This window comes from Cherax quadricarinatus, chromosome 29 (genome assembly GCF_038502225.1).
Source record: "Cherax quadricarinatus isolate ZL_2023a chromosome 29, ASM3850222v1, whole genome shotgun sequence".
Lineage (NCBI taxonomy): Eukaryota > Metazoa > Arthropoda > Malacostraca > Decapoda > Parastacidae > Cherax > Cherax quadricarinatus.
Window position 1 is genome coordinate 33787146 of NC_091320.1, and position 5496 is coordinate 33792641.

Sequence of the window (5496 nt, forward strand, 5' to 3'; positions counted from 1 at the left end):
TGTATACCTATAGAATCTCCAGGTCCCTCAGAACCGTTTCAAATAAGCACAGAATATTTACAGTGAGGTGTATGTCTGAGTGTATGTATACTGTCAGTTTACTTTATTCTCTGTTTTGGGGTCTTCCTAAGAAAGGTTTAAGGGAAAGGATAAAGGAGGTTTAATATGCTAGAGGCATACAAGAAGGGGTGGAATGAAACGGGGTAAAGCAGCTGGGATTGATGGCATGAAGATAGAAATGTTAAAAGCAGGTGGGGATGTAGTTCTGGAATAGTTGGCGCTTTTATTTAATAAATGTATGGAAGAGGGTAAGGTTAGGTACCTAGGGATTGGCAGAGAACATCCATAGTTCCTTTGTGTAAAGGCAAAGAGGACAAAAGAGAGTGCAAAAATTATAGGAGAATAAGTCTGTTGAGAATACATGGTAAAGTGCATGTAGAGTTATTTTTAAAAGATTTAAGAGTAAGACGGAGGAGGATAACAGATGAACAAGGAGGCTTTAGGAAAGGTACGGGGTGTGAAACCTAGTGTTTACAGTGAAACATATAGGTGAACAGTTTAAAAATAAAGGTAAAGAGGTTTTTTATGGCATTTATGGATATGTAAAAGGCGTATGAAAGGGTGGATAGGGGGGCAATTTGGCAAATGTTGCAAATGTATGGAATAGGAGGTAGGTTACTGAAAGCAGTGAAGTGCTTTTAGGAGGAAGTGAGGCTCAGGTTAGACCATGTAGGAGAAAGAGAGATTATTTCCCAGTAAAAGTAGGCCTTAGACAAGGATGTGTGATGTCACCATGGTTGTTCATTATATTTACAGATGGGGTTGTAAGAGAGGTGAATGTGCGGGTGTTGGCAAGAGGTGTGGGGTTAAAAGATGAAGAATCTAACACAAAGTGGGAGTTGTCACAATTGCTCTTTGCTGATGACACTGTGCTTTTGGGAGATTTTGAAGAGAAGTTAGAGGTTGGTGGATGAGTTTGGTACGGTATGTAAACGAAGAAAATTAAAAGCGAATATAGGAAAGAGTAAGATGATGATGATAACAAAAAAATTAGGTAAGGAAAGATTGGATATGGGTGTGAAGCATGGGTGGTGAATGTTGCAACAAGGAGAAGGCTAGAGGCAGTGGAGATGTCATGTCTGATGGCAATGTGTGGTGTGAATATAATGCAGAGAATTCGTAGAGTTACCAGAGGCTACGTCAGCAACAGGAGCATGACCACACAGGAGAGAACATCGATCTGAGGACCTAATTAAGACCTACCATAACATGTCTGGAAATAGAACCGGTTCCAGACCTGTCTGTCTCACGAGTGGAACATTAACTTATGTGGGGGTCACGAAAGATAGTGATAATAAGTTCCGTTCATTTAGTGCCCCTTTACTTTTGAGTGTTAAGCGTCATTAATTTGAACATGCATATGTCAGTAAGTTTAATTTTAAAATACCTTCTCTTCGTATATAACATGACACATATAAACTTGCAAAGATTGTTTGTCTAAGAAGGATAGTGTGTCTTAGATATTTTTGGAGTCTCAAGGAACACAGGCAAAGATTAACCATAGAAACCACCACGCTCGTGAGAACCACTACCTTGGCCAAAACCATCTTGCCCAAAACCGCTTTGACCAAAACCACCCTGGACAAAACCGCTTTGACCAAAACCACCTTGGCCAAAACTGCTCTGACTGAAACCACCTCCGCCAAAACTGCTTTGACCAAAACCACCTTGGCCAAAACCACCTTGGCCAAAACTGCTTTGACCAAAATCACCTTGGCCAAAACTGCTCTGACCGAAACCACCTCGGCCAAAACCACCTTGGCCAAAACCACCTTGGCCAAAACCACCTTGGCCAAAACCACTTTGACCAAAATCACCTTGGCCAAAACTGCTTTGACCAAAACCACCTTGGCCAAAACCACCTTGGCCAAAACCACCTTGGCCAAAACCACCTTGGCCAAAACCACTTTGACCAAAATCACCTTGGCCAAAACTGCTTTGACCAAAACCACCTTGGCCAAAACCACCTTGGCCAAAACCGCTTTGACCAAAACCACCTTGGCCAAAACCACCTTGGCCAAAACCACTTTGATAAAAATCACCTTGGCCAAAACTGCTTTGACCAAAACCACCTTGGCCAAAACCACCTTGGCCAAAACCGCTTTGACCAAAAACCACCTTGGCCAAAACCGCTCTGACCGAAACCACCTCGGCCAAAACTACCTTGGCCAAAACCACCTTGGCCAAAACCACCCTGGCCAAAACCACTTTGACCAAAACCACCTTGGCCAAAACCACCTTGGCCAAAACCGCTCTGACCAAAACCACTTAGACCAAATCCACTTTGACCAAGACCACCTTGGCCAAAACAGTTCTGACAGAAACCACCTTAGCCAAACCCGCTTTGACCAAAACCACCCTGGCCAAAGCCACCCTGACCATAACCGCCTTCGTGACTACCACTATGGTATTCGCGACCCAATCTCTGCCCATACTGTGGATCAGCCATGGGGACAGGGTAGGCCAGGGCGTAGGGATGAGGCATGACTCTGGACGGCTCCATCAGGGTAATCACACCCACTATAACAACCAGCGGCAGCTGAAAGAATAAGAGAAAAAGCGATAAATTCACAAAAGGGCGACTGTTTAAAACTTTCTAGGACGATCTTAACACTCCAACTCCCAGCATTATATTTACTTCAAGAGTGAGAGAGAAAGTTGACATCTGGCAGAATATTGATAAACTCTACGGTAATCCACCATCATGATTCACTATATACTTCCCAGTTATACATTAAGTAAATAATAGAGCAATATACAACTCTGTCTCTGTCTCTGTCTCTCTCTCTCTCTCTCTCTCTCTCTCTCTCTCTCTCTCTCTCTCTCTCTCTCTCTCTCTCTCTCTTTCTCTCTTTAATATCGTGGCGTTCATTTAGTCACTACCCCACCACAACTTCAAGTACAAATTTAGGTAAAACTGGATTGTTTACACTCCTCAGTAAGTGACACAGATCTGGATGGTCTCCAGCTCCTGGTCTTCATGTACTTACTGTATGTAGTGTACACACGTGAAATATTTTCACTTATTATTCCTCCACACAGTGTTGCCTTGTCTTATTAAAGTATACAATATTATCACAGTAAACAAGGGATACCTTAATATGCAAACAACCACTTGTGAAAAAAATAGTGAAATTCCAAGCGCTTTCGTGATTTCTCACATTATCAAGGGCCTGATTTCTCACAGTATCAAGCACCTGATTTCTTACAGTATCAACAACCGTTCTGTAGGTTACTGTGATCTGTTGCAGCCACGGTATTGTTGCTTCTATTCTTCAGTGCAATAATATATTAGATAAACATTCGCCTTTATTTACACAAGATTTCAACTGCATCGCTCCCTTATCCAAGACGACAGAATGACTCAAGGGAGTGAAGGTTAAGGAGAGAGTCTTTCACTTTATCTCTACTCCACTGAAATTAGAATTAAAGCTAACTACACCTTGCTCAGTCCTTGTTAGTTTCTCACCCTTCAAGAGGGCTGAAGGAGCTGCCTTTATGTCAGTTAGGGCTCTTGATTTTAAGAAGAGGATCTGTCCATTCCCACTTATTCTTTTTTAGACCGGATTCGATTGTGTCTCATTTCCCCAAGCGCTGCATGACCCCCTACTGGTTTATATCTTTTCCATGAATATAATAATGATGATAATACTAATACTAATAATAATAATAATAATAATAATAATAATAATAATAATAATAATAATAATAATAATAATAATAATAAGAAGAAGAAGAAGAAGAAGAAGAAGAAGAAGAAGAAGAAGAAGAAGAAAACCAAAAAGAAAAACAACAGTAAACAACAACACTCCCACCAACATCAAGAACAACAACAACAACAGCAACAACAACAACAACAATAAGTGTTAGCTTCATGACACATACAAACCATGGAGTCCCCTGTACTCACGTATTGTTTGCAAATGAAAAAAACAAAATTCCCCATCAAAATTCGTGATGACAAATACATAATGCTTACAATATAGCTGCAACTCTCCCAGGTGAAGCAACAACAAAGGCGACTCAGTGAGGGAGGACAGGGAACGACTGTGGGAATCCCAGGCTACAAAATAGCGTAGTATATACACGTACACATGTACAAAGTAACGTGGTACACACGTGTAGATATCAAATGCATTCTGTCTCGGTTATATATTTTGATCGTTTGCTTATATACATTTTGCTAATGGTTATCTACCATTTGCACGATTCAATTATTTTATTACTAACCCACAAATTAGGGGCTGGAGCTTGAGACGTTGTCGTGGTTCACAACGGACCGGAACCTCCTCTGAAGTTTTGTCGTGGTTCACAACGGACCGGAACCTCCTCTGAAGTTTTGTCGTGGTTCACAACGAACCGGAACCTCCTCTGAAGTTATATCTCCAGTTTGTACTTCCTACCGGAGCCATTTATTACCTTTTCGTTGCCTCGTGCAAGGAACGACAGACAAGAGTCGGTGACATCTGCAACGAGTTGTCGCGTTGACTTTGGTTTCTAGATTATTTGTTATTTAATTCATGCTAAGCTCTAAACCCATGTCGGTCATTCAGTGGCTTATGTAGTGCGTACCTTGAAGCACACACATACACACACACACACACACACACACACACACACACACACACACACACACACACACACACACACACACACACACACACACACACACACATATATATATATATATATATATGTGTGTGTGTGTGTGTGTGTGTGTGTGTGTATGTGTGTGTGTTCGTAAAGGATGTACGAGAAACTAATACACTTTTAACATTTATTTAAACAATTACATATATATATATATATATATATATATATATATATATATATATATATATATATATATATATATATATATATATATATATATATATATATATATATATATAATATTGTACATAAATGGTATACAATACGGACATAAAATATTATTTTATACGCACGATGTACACTTGCTAATTACTGAACAATTAGTCGGACACTTACAACCATTGTGAGAGCATTAGCTGTGTTTTGAATCTTTGTTAATGGTTCATTAATTGGGTTTAAACCCAATCGACCACACGAAGGATCATTAAGCATGCATTCAACCTGTTTTGCAAGAGCCAAAGATACTTTAATACCAAAAATAGGACTCAGAGTAAGCTCTCTACGTATATACACTGAGAGACATATACATCTCGGCGTATATACACTGAGAGACATATAACTCTCTGTGTACACTGAGAGTCATATACCTTTCTGTGTATATACACTGAGAGACATAACTCTCTATGTATATACACTAAGAGACATATACCTCTCTGTGTACATACATTTGCAAGTATGGAAGAGGCAGTGCTGGAGGGTGAAGGGCATAGTCCGTGGTGGTTGAGGAAACTACATGAACGTAAGAAAGAGCACTGCAGCGAGCCTACTGGCCCATGTTAGGCA

The 5496-nt window shown here is 40.3% G+C and overlaps 1 long non-coding RNA gene across 1 annotated transcript; it reads right to left on the bottom strand.

The window, feature by feature from the left end:
- Positions 1–1352: 1352 nt before the first annotated feature.
- Positions 1353–2090, bottom strand: LOC138853399 (uncharacterized). Its single transcript, XR_011392585.1, has 2 exons — positions 2028–2090; positions 1353–1592 (listed from the first exon to the last, which is right to left on the bottom strand). It is a non-coding gene; the product is annotated as an uncharacterized lncRNA (long non-coding RNA).
- Positions 2091–5496: the final 3406 nt, after the last annotated feature.